The sequence below is a fragment of the Eulemur rufifrons genome, chromosome 20 (assembly GCF_041146395.1).
Source record: "Eulemur rufifrons isolate Redbay chromosome 20, OSU_ERuf_1, whole genome shotgun sequence".
NCBI lineage: Eukaryota > Metazoa > Chordata > Mammalia > Primates > Lemuridae > Eulemur > Eulemur rufifrons.
The window spans coordinates 40,326,116-40,347,194 of NC_091002.1; the positions used below are offsets into that span (position 1 = coordinate 40,326,116).

General features: G+C 38.7%; 1 protein-coding gene across 1 annotated transcript in view; it reads left to right on the forward strand.

Moving 5' to 3' along the window:
* The first annotated feature begins 217 nt into the window (after nt 1-217).
* NCOA3 (nuclear receptor coactivator 3) overlaps nt 218-21,079 on the forward strand; it is a 133,234-nt gene continuing 112,372 nt past the window's right edge. The window contains exon 1 of the mRNA XM_069495587.1: nt 218-265. The gene's annotated coding sequence lies outside the window, so the exon portion shown is untranslated. The remainder of the gene's footprint in view (nt 266-21,079) is intronic.

The following is a 21,079-nucleotide window of genomic DNA, read 5'->3' on the forward strand; positions in this document are numbered from 1 at the left end:
GCCGCGGTCGCCGGGGTGGGGGCGCTGGATGCCTGGGTCGGCCGCGCAAGGCCCCCTGGGACCGGTAGTGCTGGGCGTGGCCGCGGGACTACATATCCCAGAGGCCCCCGCGCTGTGGCTCCAGCGCTGCCGCCTCAGCTTCTCTACAGCGACGGCGGCGGCCGCGGCTGAGTCGGTGGCGGCGGCGGCGGCGGCGGCGGCGGCTGTGGGCTGAGCGGCGAGTTTCCGATTTAAAGCTGAGCTGCGAGGAAAATGGCGGCGGGCGGTGAGTGAAGATAAAGGAGGAGGCGGCGGCGGCGGGCAAGGGGGTGGAGTGCGAGGCGGAGGGAAGAGGGCGAGTTCCTCCGGCTGCCGCGAGCCGGTAGCTTCGGCTCCGCGGAGGCGCTGAGGGGCGCGCCGGGAGGGGGTGCGCTGAGGTAGTTTCGGGGTGTCGGGGCCGTGCCGTTTCCCCGCAGGCTAGGGGCGGACCGCGGCCGGAGGAGGGGGGTCGAGGCTGGGCGGCAGCCAGCTTGGGGACCCAAGAAGGTCCCCGCGCGGAGGGGATCACCCAGGGAGTTTGGGGGGCACCGCGGGGGCCCGCTTTCCCCTCCTGTCCCTAAAGTTTTATCTTCCTCTGCCTTCCCCAGCCCTTGGAGCTGCTTTTGAAAGCTCCCCGGGTCGTCCTCCCACTGTCCTGGCTCCTTCGCAGTTAGTGGGGAGCACTGGGGGGCAGCCGCGCCGACCCCCACCCCAGCCCTCGGACCGTACTCGGAATCGGGTTGGATCTTGTTGCTGTGTTTCCTTCTGCACTCGGGCATTTAAAAAACATTTTAACGCAGATTATCTGCGGAATTTTCATTTTGGGCTCGGGTAGGTTCTTAGCAGCTTTCTCAGTAAAAAGGCATTTTACTACCTCTGTGTGAAGGCTGGGAAATGGCAAGTGGGAAGTTGGTGGATTAAATTTGGGGTTTGGCTGTCTTTATTATTACTTTTTTCCCCCCTTCCCCATCTCTGATTTTCTCAACGTACGTTGATTCACTTTGTAAAGATTTAAGTAGACTGTCTTGTGCATACCTTAAAAAATTAGCCATGAGTCGTTGGGAGACTTAGTTGCTTCCTAGGCAGTTTGAGGGCATCCAGGGTGGAAAAGTTAACCAAAAGAGCAGTTGAGAGGGAGAGAGCATCGTCTCGAAATCTCACTCGCAGTAGCAGTGCGGGATTCCCAACTAGAATGACTCGGTGGGCATGAGATTTTTTTCGAAGTCGAAACTTTTTTTTACTCCCAAATGTGAAGACTTCCTTTTTGCAGTTTTTGAGCAGCGCTTCAAAGCCAACCTGTTTTTGTTATTAAGCCTGTACGGTAAAGAAACAGGAAGGCGAGTACCAGCTGTCTTGCTGCAGTGGTTTTAAATGCAGTTGAATGAGATGAGTGAGAGTGGTGGTAGTATTAAGATTGCTGCATCTCCTTTATTTAAATGCCTGGCCTCGAATCCACCTAATAGGTGGCTGCAAGAAAGCTTCAGTATTTGTTGCAGCAGGTTGTTTAGAAGGTGATTGGGGGGAAAAATCATAGGTCTTTAGCAAATGCTGCGTAACTAAAATGTTAATGGAAACCTGTAAGTCTGTGAACAGTTCTTGAAAAATTTTTAAATTATTGTTTGCTTATTTAGAATAGGTTCTGGCTGGGCGCTGTGGCTCATGCCTGTAATCCTAGCACTCTGGGAGGCCAAGGCGGAAGGATCTCTTGAGCTTTCGAGTTCGAGACCGGCCTGAGTGAAAGCCAAGACCCCGTCTTTACTAAAAATAGAAAAATTAGCCTGGCCTCTTGGCGTGCACCTCTAGTCCTAGCTTCTTGGGAGGCCGAGGCAGGAGGATCGCTTGAGCCCAGGAGTTTGAGGTTGCAGTGAACTACGATGACGCCACTGCACTCTAGCCAGGGCGACAGAGCAAGACTCGGTCTCAAAAAAAAAAAAAGATTCTACTCCATGATACCCAACTGGAAAGGTACAAAAACACTGAAAAGTGAATCTGCCTTCCACCCCAAACCTGCAATTCCTCCTCCTCAGAGGCAAGGATTTTAGAGTGTCCTTGGTCTTTGGAATAATAATTTTAAGATTTTCATCTGAAACCACCCCTGCTGGATACCAAAAGCAGGGAAATAAAATGAACAGAAGAAAGGGAAAATGTGGTGAGAATACTGTTTTCTTTTTACAGTGTTTAAAAAAATGTTGATAGCTGTTAGAAAAGCTCTTCAGAATCTATTACATATGTTGCCTTATCTGCTAACACCATTGAAGAAGTAACAATCTGTAGGGCTTTAAGGATGAAGAACCCTGCTAGGGTTCATTGTTTGTATGTAAAACGAAGCCCCTGCTTGTAACATGTAAAATGATATTGAACACTATAGCTCCTGTCACTGGAGGTTGCTTCAGGTTCTGCATTTAAATGAGCAGTAATCTAAATTGCCTGTGATCCTAAATTATAGGGGTATTTTATGTATAGATAGAAATGACTTAATTGTCCAATCAGCATTAAAAAAAAGGCATATACTAGCTTTTGGCATATGGGAGTACATTTTAGAGGTGGGGATTCTGGACTAAGTGGGGAGGCTATAATGTTTCTGGAGTAGTTATAAGAAATATTTCTTTTTCTTTTTTTTTTTTATTGAGTTTCTGTTCAAAGGATGCCGTAAAATGTTTAACTATAGAGGCTTTGAAAATGCAAAACAACTTAAGCATAATCAATCAACAAGATTTCTCTTTTTGTGTTTTAGAATGGCTGTTTTTAAAATTTGCTAACACTAGCAATTAATTAAAAAAATTCGGTGATATTAGAGCTAGGTTATTAGAAATTATATTAAATAACTTCACTATATTTTGAAAACGATTATACTCCCTTGTATAAAAATTATTTCTATAAAGCACCCCTCCCCACGTATTGAGCAAATAAATTAGAATCCAGTAAGGAGTGAATGTACTGTTGAAGTCTGTACCATTTTTCTAGGAGATATGTAAATAAAACAGTTCTTAAAATGGTTGCTTATTAATGTCTTTTGAATAAGCTTCCTTGCTACGTCAGGACCATTACCTTAAAGATTAAAAAGTTGTGTTTGTGTCTTTTTTGAATTTAGTCTTTTGTGCATTGTAGCAGTATGATTCTAGAATAATTCCTTTTAACTTGAAGACTATTATGTTATTGAGGAGTCATTTAAAAATATCTTTATAGTTTGAACAGGGTAAAATTAAAAACAAACAAAAAAAACAACCCGACTACCCTGTCCTATCCCTAATTGGTTGTTAAAATAAATGGTTCTAGCGTTTATTTTTGCATTTTTTAAGGTATAATTTCAAACTTTGGTCAGAGGATGTGGAGTTCTTCTGAAAACTTTTGATTTGTTGCAAGTTTAGAATGAGTATAGCCTCCAGTGGCTGTTTGTATACACAGCAAATAAGCCACAATTTAATACAATTGTTACTCTGTTAAGGCTACCTAGGACTAGAAAAACAAGAGTTGATCATGATTGAAGAGGTACTGTAGTTTCTAGTAGGTTAGACCAGAGATTACCTGTACCAGTTTGGTGTGAATCTGTGTTATAACTGTTTCTTTTTTTTTTTTTTTTTTTTTTTTTTTTTTTTTTTGAGACAGAGTCTCACTCTGTTGCCCAGGCTAGAGTGAGTGCCGTGGCGTCAGCCTAGCTCACAGCAACCTCAAACTCCTGGGCTCAAGCGATCCTCCTGTCTCAGCCTCCCAAGTAGCTGGGACTACAGGCATGCACCACCATGCCCGGCTAATTTTTTCTATATATATATGTTTAGCTGTCCATATAATTTCTTTCTATTTTTAGTAGAGATGGGGTCTCGCTCTTGCTCAGGCTGGTCTCGAACTCCTGAGCTCAAACGATCCGCCCACCTCGGCCTCCCAGAGTGCTAGGATTACAGGCGTGAGCCACCGCGCCCGGCCATAACTGTTTCTTTTTTGCATTTTTGAGTGGTTAAAGGTCTAGGAGCAGAAAATTAGTTTTGGAAATGTATGTTAACTGTTTCCCCTTTTTTCTCATACTACAACAGATTGGAAGAAAAAGGTGACTTAAAGTTTAGATTCTCAGGGATAGCTTTGAGATTGAGTGCTGCAGTAAACGTTGGCATTTTCTCTCATTTTATGAGTGCTTTTTGGGGTCGGGGAAGGGATGACAAAATGAACATTTCACAGTTAAGGTGGAGGAGAGGCTTTGTTGTAGTAAGGCTTATTCCATCAGTTTGTTACCATTTTTACTGAGTAAATTCATTTGGTTCATTGTTTTTCTGAGAGGGCTTCTGGGAGATTATTTTAGGTTATGGATGCAATTTATCCACAGCTTAACCTTATTTTCAGCCCCCTAACAAATGATGGAATTGACTTGAATTTAATCGCCTTTCCCTTTCCTACTTTCTGGTGGAGAGTTGTTAAATGAACAGGAAAATGGCCAGAAGATACACAGCAGGAGTAGAAAGGAAGACCTGCAGTGTTTAGAAGGCTGATTATTCACAAACTGGATAATCTTCTTAGACTACATACAGCCAGTACCCAACTTTGTCAGCATTAGCTCAGTTTGGTAGGTACTGCTGGCCGAGGTCAATTTACAGTAGGGGCAGTAATAAAGGTTTAACTGTTTAGTAAACTTTGTGGCCTAGAGGCAAAGAAAAGAAGTCTGACATAACTGGCAAACAGGTTTAACCTATTCAAAAGGATAGTCTAAAAGCAAATGGACTAGTGTGTTTTTTGTTTGACTTCTTTCCTTTTTTTTTTTCTTTTGGTCAGGAACTGCTGTGTCCTGTTTTTTCTTTTCTGTTAATTTTTTTTTATTGATCTAGGAAAGGGTGTGGCTTTTTGGAAGGTATTCCTATGAAGGTATTCTATTGAAATGTTTAATTTCATTGGTTAGAGGCTATGAGGGTTATGAAGCTTTACTTTTTGGAAACCAGGCTGACTAGATTACTAATTTAACTCTTGATTATCCACATATGATTGAAATATATTGGCCTGGGTATCACATAGTAATGGATAATCTGCTCCCTGGGGTTTTGCTTTTGGTAGCTGTGGCAGCTGAGTTGGAGTGGTAGATGGATAGATGGGAAAGGACTGCAGAAGTCAGCATAATCCTCAATTAGGATAAGCCTTATGGTTAATTGAATGTTGAGTGTACAGGTTAAATCCCATTATAACAAACTCCAGGGGACTAGCTAAATTATTTTGTTGTACTGGGTTTAGGCTTTATTAAATATTGTTTAACATAAATTAGTTTTTTTGTTTTTGTTAGAGGTGTTAGAAGTTTTGGAAAATTTTCTATTTATTGTAACAATTTGACATGTTTTTCATGAACCTTCTATTTTTAATGCTTTTGCCTTTAAAAGGAAAGATCCCCTGTTGAGCTAGGCAGATAATTTATTGTCTACCTCCCCCACCATGTCTTGAATAGCTCCATTGGTTTATCTCAACAACCTAATAAGTTTATCAGTATGTACTACCACCATCAAAGTGTGGTCGGAGGAAATGGGAAATTCCCCAGGTTTTCAGGTGACTGGTGCTAGTAATTTTTTCTGTCACCAGCAACTTTTAAAAATAAATGAATATGCTTCATTTTAGTGTGAAAGTTTCTTAAAGTCAGTAATAATTGACTTAGCTCTTTTCTCTTCAGCTCAGTATAGTTTGAGACCTTTAGGTCTCTAAATGGTATTATTAAAAGTGACGCTAATATTGCAGTCTTTAACTTTGAGATACTGTTTATATAATATGGAATTTTTTAGAAACAGACTTAATTTATACATATGAGAAAAAGACTGTTCTTGGCCAGAAATATACTTCTTTCTGTCCTGTACTTTTAGATTGGTGTTTGCCAAACTTGAGGCATTTACATCCCACCTTCATATCTAAGGCTGGCATTTTTAGTTTGCTTAGAGAATTTTGATTGGGTACCTCAAGACATTTTTGAAGTCGTTCTTTTAAATAGATGTTCCATGAAGGAGGGAAAATCTGAAAGAAGGAATTTCAAAGCAACCCAAGCAGTGTTTTGAAAGTTCTCAAGTCTTAAGAATAATGACTGACTAGTAGGCAGGAAGCCTGCAGTTGTATTGTGGTATTGTTCCTCCATCTCATGCATTTGAGAACTTCAGTACAAAAGAGGAGAAAGCATGGGGAGGGGGAAGAAAGAGTTTTAACAACAAAAAGAGGGGACTTTCAGAGTAAATATTCTTTGCTCTTCTGTTTAAATGAAATCTAAAACCAAATTATTTTTACTTTGAGAACAAATGTTTATCATAATCTAAATGTCCTAAATTGACATTTTTATAAATGAAAGCTAATTGCCCTTGGTGGAAAGAGCAGCATGATCGTATCCTGTTTCAAAACAGAACTTTGATTAAAAAAAATCTACATGTGAAAACCTTAAGAATTTTTTTCCCTTTTGGTACCTGATAAATTATAATTTGTTAGCTTGTTACTTTGAAAAGAATACTTACCAGTGAAGAGAATAATTTATAAGCTTATGCTTTAAGCTTTGGGCAAATCAATCTCTAGGTCTGTTTTTAAATTTACAAAACAAAGGGGTGCACTGTGTGATCTTACAAGGTTCCTTATGTTAGAAAATTCTGTGAACTTAAGGCATTATATAGATAGGTAGAATGATCTTTTATTTAAATCTTATTGATCAGGCCTGTAATCCTAGCCATCTAGGAGGCCAAGGTGGGAGGATTGCTTCAGCTCAGGAGTTTGAGACCAGCCTGAGCAAGAGTCGAGACCCGTCTCTACTAAAAATAGAAAAAAATTAGCCAGGCAACTAAAAATAGAAAAAATTAGCCGGGTGTGGTGGCATGGGCCTGTAGTCTCAGCTACTCGGGAGACTGAGGCAGGAGGATCGCTTGACCCCAGGAGAGGTTGTGGTGAGCTAGGCTGATGCCATGGCACTAGAGCCTGGGCAACAGACTGAGACTCTGTCTCAAAACAAACAAACAAAATTATTGATCAGACATTAAATGAATTAAGCTGTTTGTATTAGCTGATGGTGTGTGGATGCAGCTTTTAGTGCTGACCCATCATAAAGAATTTGGGAAAAGGATGACTTCGAATTACTGACTTCATTATATTATATAAGTGGTAAAGTGTGTTTAGGTGAGAGAATTTTCAGCCCCTTTTGGTGTAAGAAAATAGATATTTTCTTGACCGTCAGTAAAGCTGTCATCAGTGAAATGGATTATTGAATTTAAGTCATCCTGTAGAGTAGGTATATCAGCTTGATTTGGTTTTAGATTAAAATTTGGCAAACTTGAAAATGTTATGGGGGTTATTCAGTATTCTCTACAAATTGTTTTTAGTCTACACACCCTCTGCTCCATCCTTTCCTCTTTTAGCTGCTTGGTGTTAGCTGCGTTTTATCACAATACCTTTATCTCAGCTGAGATAGTTGTCTCTACTGCTGTTAGAGCAAGTATTTGGCTGCATCTAGGAAAATCTGTCTCCACCGGTGAGAACAGTAATTCCACACATCTTTCATCTGTTGCAGGGTCAGTGGTTTTTTTCTTTATATAATAAGACAGGGCTGGGCTTGGTGGCTGAGGCCTATAATCCCACCACTTTGGGAGACGAGTCTCGGTAATATAGTGAGACCCAGACCACACGCCCCCCCCCCCCTCACTCCGCTTCACCTCTGGGTGTAGTGTCGAGCCCCTGTAATCCAAACTACTCAGGAGACTGAGGTGGGAGTATCCCTTGAGCCCAGTAGTTTGAGGTTGCAGTGAGCTATGATTGGGCCACTGCACTCCAGCTAGGGCAACGTAGTGAGATCCTGTCTCTTAAAAACAAAACGAACAAGAAAACCCCCCCAAAATAATAATTTTATCAGGAATCAGTAAAATGGAATTCAGGAAAGCTACTTTCAAAGTACATAACCACATCTAGAATGGTGGAAACCTTAGGTGTGTGGGTTGCCAAATTAGGTGAACCTGCAGTAGGGAACTTACCCAGGAACCTCCAGTACCTTTCCTTTGCCCTAAATTACAGTGTAGCTCTTACATGTAACTTTTTTCCAAAGACTGAATTTTAATACTACCATTCTCTTAGCCATGAGGCCTTAAACTTCACTCATCTTTAATTTGCTACTGTTTGACTGTGGCCCATGCTCTCGTACATGCATATACTTAATCAGTGTTTATTAAGTTTTTCCTATTTAAGGCACTGTGAGAGTTACCAAGGTTTTTGACCTCCAAGTGCACACAATCAATCAGGTACTCGCATCACTTCAGTACAAGGCAATCTCTGGTTAAGTCGGTTTTGCCTATGGAGATCAAGAGAAGTTCAGAGGAGAAAAGGGACTACTGGCCAGGTGGTCAGGGTGCAGCACTTTGAACAATAAGAGTTTAAATATGGAGAGAGTACATTTCTTATATGTGGGAATTGTTAGCAAGGCACAGGAGTACGACATTACAAGACTTGATCATATAAATATTCAGTGAATGCTAAGTGAGTGATGGTATTGAATAAGCTGGTTTTATTTTTATGAATCCTATTGATACATTTTTCTTTTTTTTTTTTTTTTTTTGAGACAGAGTCTCACTTTGTTGCCCAGGCTAGAGTGAGTGCCGTGGCGTCAGCCTAGCTCACAGCAACCTCAAACTCCTGGGCTCAAGCGATCCTCCTGTCTCAGCCTCCCGAGTAGCTGGGACTACAGGCATGCGCCACTATGCCCGGCTAATTTTTCTCTCTATATATATTTTTAGTTGTCCATATAATTTCTTTCTATTTTTAGTAGAGACAGGGTCTCGCTCTTGCTCAGGCTGGTCTCGAACTCCTGACCTTGAGCGATCCACCCGCCTCGGCCTCCCAGAGTGCTAGGATTACAGGCGTGAGCCACCGCGCCCGGCCGATTTTTCTTAACTATATTTTCATTCCAATTCCTAAAACTCTAGTTCAGGCCCTTTATTTCTGGATTATTGTAATAGCTTTCAAATTAGTGGCTACCCTTTCTCTGGTCCTCTCTGTATTTCTGCCATTTTAATCTTGTTAGAAACCATTTTGATTATATTTTTCTTAAAAATCTGCAGAATACAGTTTATATTCTTTAATCTAATATTCATTTCTCCTCAGTCTTTTTATCAATCTTTCAGACTTTTATTTCCCCTTGTTTCAGTCATGCTAATTTTTTCTGCCTCTTTTCCCTTCTCATCTAGTCTAGTTATTAAGGGCACATCTCATATCCTATCTCATATCAGTAAATTTACTAGACCACCACAACTGAAAATGTAATTATTTCCTGATATGATTCTTAACTATCTGTTCACATGCATATGAGTTAGTATTTACTGATAGGGCAAATTCAAATTGTCTATTCCTTGAAGGTGGGGAGCAATCCTTTTGTAAGCTTTTAAAATGCTCTATTTTGTCAATTATATTCATTTTAGGCCCCCCAAAATGCTTGGTGTTTGAATGTGATAGTTTCTGGAATTCAACTCTTTTTTTTTTTTTTTTTGAGACAGAGTCTCACTCTGTTGTCCGACTCTGTTGTCCGGGCTAGAGTGTCATAGTGTCAGCCTAGCTCACAGCAACCTCAGTCTCCTGGCTTCATGCAATCCTCCTGCCTCAGCCTACCGAGTAGCTAGGACTATAGGCATGCGCCACCATGCCCGGCTAATTTTTTCTATATATTTTATATTTTTAGTTGTCCAGCTCATTTCTTTCTATTTTTTTAGTAGAGACAAGAGTCTTGCTCTTGCTCAGACTGGTCTCGAACTCCTAAGCTCAAACTATCCTCCCGCCTCAGCCTCCCAGAGTGCTGGGATTACAGGCGTGAGCCAACTCTTAAGTCAGTTGTTCTACCTGGTAGTTGAGATAACATTAAAGGGTCCTAAGGATTTGCTTGGGACCTATGTTTCCCTCATAGAGTTGTCCAGATAAATCATGCCTGGGCCTTAGAGTACATTTTGTGTTTTCCTAGTTGCCCCAGGACCGGGCATTCCTTCTTTAAGTTGTTTAAAAATTTTTATTCAGTACTGTTTCTCAAAGATTTGTGCTCAGCATTATGGGATTAAAATCCCTTTGTGATCTAGGAGTTTATAATCTAGTTGAGAAATGAGTATAATTGAAAAAACATAGTTGCATCAACATGAATAAGTGGTTCAGATGTTCAGAGGAAGACAGGTCATTTTCAACTGGTGTTGTCAGGGAATACTTCATAGAGAAGGGTAGAATAGATCTAAAGGGAATTAATTGGTACTTCTAATCTGTTCTCTTGCCCATATCTTTTATTCTGTACTGCTTATAGTAAAAAAATTTATAAGTTAATGTTTTTTAAATTGAAAAGAAAATACACACATGGTAAAGTCTAAGTACAAAAAGGCTTATTGTGAAAAAGTGAGGTCTTTGGTTTTTTGGAGGAGTAGCTATAAGGTGTTTTTTTTTTTTTTTTTTTTGAGACAGAGTCTCACTCTGTTGCCCAGGCTAGAGTGAGTGCCGTGGCGTCAGCCTAGCTCACAGCAACCTCAAACTCCTGAGCTCAAGGGATCCTCCTGTCTCAGCCTCCCAAGTAGCTGGGACTACAGGCATGCGCCACCATGCCCGGCTAATTTTTTCTATATATATTTTTAGCTGTCCATGTAATTTCTTTCTATTTTTAGTAGAGGTGGGGTCTCGCTCTTGCTCAGGCTGGTGTCGAACTCCTGAGCTCAAAGGATCCGCCCACCTCGGCCTCCCAGAGTGCTAGGATTACAGGCGTGAGGCACCACGCCCGGCCCAGGTTTTGGTGTTTATAGCTACCCTTCCCAAAGGCTACTACTGTTGTTAAAGGACATTCTGTACATATGATCGTTACCTTTCTCTTTTCCATTTCATTTTCCCTATTCTCTCCTCCCTCTTTATTTTTAATTAACAAAAGGGAGAATAATGGGATGCCATTATTTTCACTTAATAAAAGAACTTAAGGAGCTTCTACACATCATATTTTTAAAAGGCTGTATACCATTCCATTTTATGAATGGACTTCATATAATTTATTTAATGAGTTCCTCATTGCTATTTCCAGTCTTTTACTTTTGAATGATGATGCAGTGAACTATATGTAAATTTGTGTGCCAGTGTGAGTATATCTTAGTATGAAAATCTTGGAAGTGAAAGTTCCAAATCAAAAGAAATGTGTATTTAAATCTTTAATGGCTGTTTCCCAGTTGCCTGCAAAGGGCTTATATACTAAATTTATATTTTATTGTTCATGAAAGTGCCTGTTTGTTATTTATCTTTTAAAAACTTATCCTTTCATGTTGCTTGACTGTCTGAAGGTTTAAAACCTTTCATTGTTTTTTATTGTCTAAGACTTTGAAACTAAAGTTCTCATGGAACTCCCGGAGACTTCCATAATCTCACTCTGATCTTCATTTCCACCATCATCTCCTTAATTCTGTGTATTTATTTTATACTTAAGTTGCTCTAAGTCTCCCTTGCTCTTTCTTCCACTTTCTTACCCCCATTAAGATTCTCTTCCCTATGTTCTGATTTATATTTTGGTTATATTCTTGGGTATACAAGACAAAAGCTACCATTTATTTAATTTTTTAATACTTTATTATTTTAGGGCTGTTTTAGGTTCACAGCAATATTGAACAGAGGGTACAAAGATTTTCCATGTACCCACTGCCCCAACACATGCATAGCCTCCCCCATTATCAACATCACCCACAACTGTGGCACATTTGTTACAATCCATGATCCTACATTGACACATGATTATACCCCAAAGTCTTTGGTTTACATTAGGGTTCACTCTTGATTTTGTATATAATATGAGTTTGGAAAAATTTATAATGATACGTATCTACTATTATAGTATCATACAGAGTAGTAGTTTCACTGCCTTAAAAGTCCTCTGTGCTCTGCTTATTTTTTTTTAATTTCAAAATATTACGGTGGTACAAATGTTTTTGGTTACATGGATCACTTTTGTAATGGTTGAGTCAGGGCTATAACTGTGCCCATCACCCAAATAGTGTTCATTGTACCTGTTAGGTAGGTTTCGCCCACCCTTTCTTCCCTGCTTCTCCTGCTCTGCCTATTCATCCTTTCCTCTCCACTAACTCCTGGGAAGCACTGATCTTTTTATTGTTTCCAAAGTTTTGCGTTTTTCAGGACGTCATGTAGTTAGAATCATACAGTAGGTAGCCTTTTCAGATTGGCTTGTTTCACTTAGTAATATATGTTTAAGTTTCCTTTGTGGGTTGGTAGCGCATTTCTTTTTAGTGCCACATAATATTCCATTGTCTGAATGTACCATAGAAAAGCTACCATTTACTGATTTGATAATAAAAGCTACTATTTCAGTGCCTATGTGCCTTGACAGTATGCTTAATGTACATTATATCATTTAATAGTCTGGGTTTTTAAACTTTTTTCTATCTGTACTTCTAGTTTATTTCTACATTAATAAAATCTTGATTCATACAGACTTATAGTTGCAAATGGTCTCAGTTAAAAAGTATGTTTTGAAACAACAGCTGCGCATGGGGCAAATTCAGAAGGTTCCAAAGGGTATACAGTGGAAAGTAAGCCACCCTTCCTCATCTGTCTCCTAGCTACCTCCCCTGCCCAGAGGCAACCATTGTTACTCTAGTCTAGGCATATGTACACGCATATACTTAAAAGCATTTAAGTTTAATGCATTTCTCCCACATTTTTGGTAAACTTTATATTGATGTATAGCGTATGTTAACAGAAGTGTACAAATATAGCCTGATAAATTTTCATAAAATGAATATACCTGTATAACTGGCACTCAGGAGCCCTATTCTGGACTGTACTTTTTAAATGATTTTGGAGATGGTTTCATATCTATATGATTTATAGCTGCCTAGAAATTTCTAGTGATTATACTGTATTCCATTTTATGGATATATCATAATTTATCCAGTTTCATATTACTAAAAACAAAACCGTAAGTTAATATTCTCATATATTTCACTGTTCCAATGTTTTGTTATAAAGTATATGATACATTTCTGGAATTGGAATCCTGGGTCAATGAGTATGAATGTAAAAAGATATTGCAACTTACTCCAGGTAGTGGTTGTATCAATTTACAAATCTACCAGCAGTGTATGGAAATGCGTATTTCCCTAATCCCTGGGTAATATATTGTGATATCAAACATTTTGAATTGATAATTTAAAAAAGCCCTTTCATGTGTTCTTCTAATGCCTTTTTTCCTTTTTAACATAAAAAATATATATAAAATATTAAACCCAAACCATTTAAGGTGTCAAACTGGTAGCACTGGATTACTAAAGATTAGGTTGCAGTTTTTAGAATTTTAATATAAATGAAATTATACAATATGTATTTTTTTTATAGGGGAGGCTGGCTTTCAGTGTGGTTATTTTGAGATTCATCCATGTTGTATATGTCAATAGTTTATCTTTTAATTTTGTTTTGTACTATTCCACTGTATGGGAATATCATAATTTGTCCATTTACCTGTTGATGCATATTTGGGTCGTTTCTAGTTATCAGAAGAGGAGCTTTTCTACACATTAGCATGTAGGGCTTTTTGTGGACATAGAATTGTGTTTCTTTTGGGTAGAACCCAGGAGCGGAATGGCTGGGTTATACGCTAAGTATTTAAAAATTTAAAGAAACTGCCCACTGTTTCTCAAAGTGATTGTACCATTTTATATTTTTCCCAGCAATCTATGCTAAATAGTTCTTTTTTTTTTTTTTTTTCTTTTCTTGAGACAGAGTCTTGCTTTGTTGCCCGGGCTAGAGTGAGTGCTGTGGCGTCAGCCTAGCTCACAGCAACCTCAAACTCCTGGGCTTAAGTGATCCTACTGCCTCAGCCTCCCGAGTAGCTGGGACTACAGGCATGTGCCACCATGCCTAGCTAATTTTTTTCTATATATATTTTAGTTGGCCGGATAATTTCTTTCTATTTTTAGTAGAGGTGGGGTCTCGCTCTTGCTCAGGCTGGTCTCGAACTCCTGACCTTGAGCGATCCACCCGTCTCGGCCTCCCAGAGTGCTAGGATTACAGGCATGAGCCACCGCGCCCGGCCTAGATAGTTCTAATTGTTCTGCATCCTCACCAACACCTGGTATAGGCAGTCTTTTCAATGTTATCCATTATAGTGTATATATAATGGTATCTTACTATGGATATTTTTTTTCCCTTCAATTTTTTTTGTAGAGACAAGAGTCTTGCTATGTTGTGCAGCTGATCTAGAACTCCTGGCCTCAAGTGATTTCCCCGCCTTGGCCTCCCAAAGTGCTGGGATTACAGGTGTGAGCTACTGTGCTTGGCCACGTTGTTCATTTTCTTACTGGAGTGTAAAAGTTCTTTCTTCTGGATGAAACTTTTTTTTTTTTTTTTTTTTTTTTTTGAGACAGAGTCTCTCTCTTTTGGCTGGCCTAGAGTGCCTGGCATCAGCCTAGCTCACAGCAACCTCAAACTCCTGGCCCTAAACAATCCTCCTGCCTCAGCCTCCTGAGTAGCTGGGACTACAGGCATGTACCACCATTCCCGGCTAATTTTTTTCTATATATATTTTTAGCTGTCCAGGTCATTTCTTTCTATTTTTAGTAGAGACGGGGTCTCGCTCTTGCTCAGGCTGGTCTCGAACTGACCTTGAGTGATCCTCCCGCCTCAGCCTCTCAGAGTGCTAGGATTACAGGCGTGAGCCACCGTGCCCGGCCTGGATGAAACTCTTTGTATATGTTTTGTGAATAGTGTCAGTCTCTGGCCTGTCTTCTCATTTTCATGATAGTGTTTTTGGAAGAGCAAAAGTTTTTCATGTCTAATATTAGAGTTCAACTTACTGATTTTTTGTTTGTTTTTTTTCTTTTTCATGCTTTTTGTGTTGCGTTTAATAAATATTGTCAAAACCCAAGGTCATTAAGATTTTCTCTTATGTTTTCTTCTATAAGTTTTATAGTGTTCTTAAATTTAGGTCTGTGATTTATTTGAGTTAATTTTATATGGTGTGAGATAAGGGTTGAGATTCATATTTTGGTATATGGCTATCAAATTTTTCAGCATCACTTTTTTGAAAAGATTATGCATGATTCATAGAATTGACTTGGCACTTTTGTTGAAAATCATTTAACCATATATGTGTAGGTCTATTTTGGGACTCTCTTCTGTTCCATATAATATATTTGTGGTATGTCTATATGTCTGTATCAACATCTGTCTGAAGTGCCGTACTGTCTAGATTATTGAAGTCTTGAAGTCCAATACAGTAAGTCTTCCAACTTTATTCTTTTTCAAGATTGTTTTGGGTATTCTAGGTCCTTTGCATTTCCATATAGTTGTTAGAATCAGCTGGTTGATTTTGGTAAAATTTCTGTTGGTATTTTGATTGTGATGGCATTGAATCAGTTGATCAACTTGGAGAGAATTTGACATCTTAACAATATTAAGCCTTCCATTCCATGAACATGTTATATGTCTCTCCATTTATTTAGTTTATCTTTAATTTCTCTTAGTAGTGTTTTGTAGTTATTAGTGTATAGCTCTTATAAAGCTTTTTCCCTAAATTCCATATTTTTAATGTGATTATGAATGGTATTTTTAAATTTTCAATTTCCAATAATTTGTCACTAGTATATAGAAATACAATTGATTTTTCTGCATTTACCTAATATTTTGTAACCTTGCTACTATTTTAGTAGCTCTTGTGTAGTTTGCTTAGGATTGTATACATGGATGATTATGTTGTCTGTGAATAAAGACATTTTTGTTTTTTCCTTTCAATCAGTATGCCTTTTCTTGTTCTTGTTTTATTGTAATGGCTAGTGCCTTCCATACAATGTTGAATAGACATCTTTGTCTTGTTCTCAATCTTGGGTGATAAGCCTTAAGTAAGATGTTAGTCATCTGCTGATCTCCTTTGTATCCATATAGCTTTGTCTTTTCTAGAATTTCATATAGTTCTTATATAATTGAAACCATGTAACAATATATTGTATCAACCTTCTTTTACTAAGCCCATTTCCTGAGATTCATTCACATTGTTGTATCGGGAGTAATGTTCTCTTTATTGCTGACACTGTATATGTACACGATAACTGTATAATGGCAATATATGTGGCAATTTGTTTATCCATTTACCAACTGAGCAACATTTATTTGTGTGTTTTCCACTTTTTAGCTATTATGAATAAAGCTACTACAAACATTGGAATACAAGTCTTAGTGTGGACATAAGGTTTCATTTTCTTGGACAAATAGGAGGTGGGATTGCTGGCTCTATAGTAAATGTATGTTTAATTTCACAAAAAATTGGGGAGGCCAAGGAGGAAGGATCGCTTGAGGTCAGGAGTTTGAGACTATCTTGATCAAGAGCAAGACCCCATCTCTATTAGGAATAGAAAAAATTAGCCAGGCAACTAAAAATGGAAACAAAAAATTAGCCGGGTGTGGTGGCCTGTGCCTGTAGACCCAAGCTACTCAGGATGCTGAGGCAGGAGGATCACTTGAGCCCAGGAGTTTGAGGTTGCTGTGAGCTAGGCTGACACCATGACATTCTAGCCTGAGCAACACAATGAGATTCTGTCTCAAAAAAAAAAAAAAGTAAATAATAACCTAAGTGGCTGTACTATTTTGCTTTCTCACCAGCAATATAGTCATTTGTTTTACATCCTTACCAACTCTTGGTCTTAGTATTTTTTTTAAGTTTTAGCCATACTGGTAGATGTGTAGTGACATCTCATTGTGATTTAAATTTGAAATTCCTTTTGCCTTCTTTAGTGAAATGTCGGTTCATATCCCTCCTCTTCACCCCCGGTTTTTTGAGACAGAGTCTTGCGCTGTCATCCCAACTGGAGTGCAATAGCGTCATTATAGCTCACAGCAACCTCAAGCTTCGGGGCTTAAGCTATCCTTCTACCTCAGCCTCCCCAAGTAGCTGGAACTAAAGTCAAGTGTGCCACCACACCTGGCTAATTTTTCTATTTTTTTTGTAGAGATGGGGTCTGGCTGTTGCTCAGACTGGTCTCGAATTCCTGACCTCAAACGATCCTCCTGCCTCGGCATCCCAGAGGGCTAGGATTACAGGCATGAGCCACTGCACCCAGCCTCTTTTGCCCCCTTATCCTTTCCTGTTCTCCTCTTACTCCCTTCTTTCTTTTGAAAATCAGGTTGTCTTTTTGTTACTGAGTTGTAAGAGTTTTTTTTTTTTTTGAATATATATTCTATATATTCTGAATATATATCTTATATGTCTTTTTTTACAATTTTTTTTTTTGAGACAGAGTCTCACTCTGTTGCCCAGGCTAGAGTGCTGTGGCATCACCCTAGCTCACAGCAACCTCAAACTCCTGGGCTCAAGCAATCCTACTGCCTCAGCCTCCCGAGTAGCTGGGACTACAGGCATGTGCCACCATGCCCGGCTAATTTTTTCTATATATATTTTCAGTTATCCATATAATTTCTTTCTATTTTCAGTAGAGACGGGGTCTTGCTCTTGCTCAGGCTGGTCTCGAACTCCTGACCTCGAGCGATCTTCCCATATTGGCTTCCCAGAGTGCTAGGATTACAGGCATGAGCCACCTCACCCGGCCTATAGTTTTTTTTTTTTTTTTTTTTTTTTAAAGAGAGACAGGGTCTCAGTCTGATGCCCAGGGTGAGTGAAGTGGCTGATCATAGCTCACTTCAGCCTCGAACTCCTGGGCTCAAGTGAGCCTCCTGCCTCAGCCTCCCATAGTGCTGGGATTACAGGTATGAGCCACCACACTTGGCCCCGATATGCAGCTTTTATCAGATATGTTTTGCAAATATTTTCCCCCAGTTTTTGGGGTACAGCCTTAATTGGTGATCAACAGTGTCTCTGTAGTAATGTTCAAGTTCTTGGTCATGTATATTTTGGGGAATAACAAGTATTTTATAGTTTGAATAATAATTACGTAAACATGTACTATATAAACCTCATTCTTTAATACATATAAATGGAAAGAAAGCCACAATTGTTAATTTGGAACATGTAAGGTCTTAAGCATAGTGAATTGTTTTCTACTGTACTCAACTGTTAGAAGTAATTTTTAATTTAAATGTTCCAGGACTTAATATTTTTATTAAAAATGAAGAAAGAAATCCTTGTCTGTTTCCTCATTATTACAAATGAAAATGAAAAACATTGAATATGTTGGTCTGGTATAATCTTAATGAAAAGTTGCTGAAAATCTATCTAAAAGTACTTAATCTTACCTTGAGCTTTTGTCATTGTTTCCTCTTTAACTCTCACTGAAAAACCCAATCTTTATGGCTTACCTCTATTAGTGTAGAGTACATTCCTTTTGCTCTAAGATATATACTGTTTTTTCTTTCGTGGTTTCTGTGGTTAACTGTTATACTGACTTGAATTAGCTTTTGAATGCTTGCACTGTAAGCTAATGAGAAAATATCAGTTTCACAATGTGCTGTTTGTCACATTTAGTATTTATATTAAATTATTATAATCTTAAACTGCCTAATTATCTCCCTGGACACTTTTTTTCCTTTCCCAGAAAGGAGACACTCACCTTAATTTATTTAACAGTCCCTTTACCCTAATTTGAAGATATATATTTTAGTTCTTTTCTCTCTGAATATTCTTTCTGTCATGCTGGAATTTTGGAACATTTTACAATTTACATTTAAGAAGACTAGTTTAAAAAAACAGTGGAAATTTCCAGCTTAAAAAAAATCCAACTTCTGGTCTAATAACTGCTTTGCAGGAAGAAAGAAATATGAAAAAGAACCGCAGACGTTCTGGATGTCAGCCTGTGAAATTTTCCACTATTTCCCATAATAACATGCAGGCATGCTTATACTGTTGGATTCAGTGCAACTGCAGTTGCACTTGGAGTAGAATTTGAAGCTACTCTATCAATGATAAAATGGCATCTGGCCAGCTTTTAGTGAGCAGTGCATAAATTCGCACATCTAAGGTACTGTACGTTTGTTTTATCTCTGCCTGAATAGTGTGGCTAGTGTAGCCATAAACACTGAACTTGCAAAATTATTTAAAAATATTCTGATCCCAAAATTCCTGTTTTAAATGATTTTGATTTTTAAATTTTAGTAGATTATTATGCATCTGAGAAGATATATAATCATTTTAGTTACAGTGCTGCGTAAATAAAATTTTATAGGATTTTATGTAGTATAGAAGAATGTTCAGAAAATTAAAACAAAGTTTAAAAAGGTTTGTGTAAGATCAATATTCATTTGCTGTGATTCAAGAAACATTTTACATTTTAACTATTTCAGGTTCCTGTTACTCTTTCAGAAGGTCAGTAGACTTTATATTAAAATTGATACAGTGCTTTTGTTTGGCTCTTTGAAATTTAAAGGTGAATGGTATTGTTATTTGATTTGCCTAATGATGGAAGTCCAGGTCGCCTAGTTCTGTAAATTGGCAGAGCAGAACGATGAAGAGTAGATTACAAATACACTGTCATAATCCACTTTATTTCATCTTTCATAGGTAATGCTATTTTCCTCCTCCCCCACCCCCCATGGGTAATGCTTAAAGTAGTTTTAAGGAATGAAATTGAGGAATTCAGGTTTTATGAATTAATATTTTGAACTCTTGCATTTCTGCAGTGAGAAATTTGAGGGTTGAAAGTGATAAAACAGATGTATGTATCTTTGTGTGTTTTTATACCCATAAGTCACTGACATTTTGGAAATCAAGCCATATTAATGCATAAATAGATATTTTCTGAACTATTGAGGCATAAATTTGAGCAAGAACAGTGTTGTGACATCACAGTGTCCTCCACCCCTTCCTTCTGATCTGTTCCTTCCTTGTTTGTTCTCATCCTTCCTCTTGACCTTTCCTGTTTCTATAACTCTTTTCCTGACCTCTTCAGGCACTTCCCCTTCTCAGTCCTCATTTTGTCTCCAACTATTTTATCCTTTCCTTTTCAGCCTAAATTTCCTTCTGGCCTATAGCCTTTTTTTTTTTTTTTTGAGACAGAAGCTCACTCTGTAGCCTGGGCTAGAGTGCCATGGCGTCAGCCTAGCTCACAGAAACCATGTCTGGCTAATTTTTTCTATATATTTTTAGTTGTCCAGTTGATTGCTTTCTATTTTTTTTTTTTTAGTAGTAACGGGGTCTCACTCTTGCTCAGGCTGGTCTTGAACTCCTGAGCTCAAACGATCCGCTCACCTCGGCCTCCCAGAGTGCTAGAATTACAGGTGTGAGCCACCGCGCCCGGCCACCTATAGCCTTTTTTCCTCTGTTGACTTTCCTTCCTTTAAGTACCTCACTTTTTCTGGTTACTCACTGTTAACCAAGTCTCTTCTTTATCTTTGGAAGGTTTTTTTGCTGCATGTGGTCTCTGCTTCTGTCAGATTGATTTAATTTTAGTTGTTGACCTTGCAGACATACATGTTTTCACATCCTCCAAAACCCTTTAACTTTCCTTTCTGTTTTCATGTTTTAATTTATTTTACAAATATTTATTGAGTGCTAGGCACGTGTTCGGTGTTCTCTAGATGGTAAGGATATACCAGTGATCAGAATAGCTATGGGAAAAAATAAAGCTGTGTAAGGGGACTGGAGTGTGTGTGTGTGTGTGTGTGTGTTTTGGGGTAGATTTGGCATTTTAGATAGCAGTCATGATAAGCTTTGCTGAGAAAGTAACATTTGAGCAAAGAGTGCAGGATGTAAGTAAGGTTTGTAAACAGTAGGGTTTAGGGTTGGGATGGGGAGCATTCTGTATATAGAGAACCAGCTGGTGCAAAGGCCCTTTGGTAAGAGCATTCTTAGTGTACTTGAAGAACAGCAGGATGACCAATGTGTTGGAGCATGATGAACAAAGGGGTAAGTAGTAAAGAAAGAAATCTGAGAGTTAACAGTGGGGCTTTGTAGGCAGTTGTGAGGACTTCGGTTTTTGCTTTGCGCAAAAATGGGAGCTGCTGCAGGTTTTAAATTATTTTTGGTTATTCCAAAAAAATTGATTTCCCCCCCTCCAATTAAAGCATTTCTTTTTTCTTTGATTGTAAAAGTGATTAATTCATGTTCATGTGGAAAATATGTGAAGAAAAGTACAAAGAAGAAAATAAGGATTACCAGTAACCTTACTATCCATTATTATAGATTTTGTATGCATAT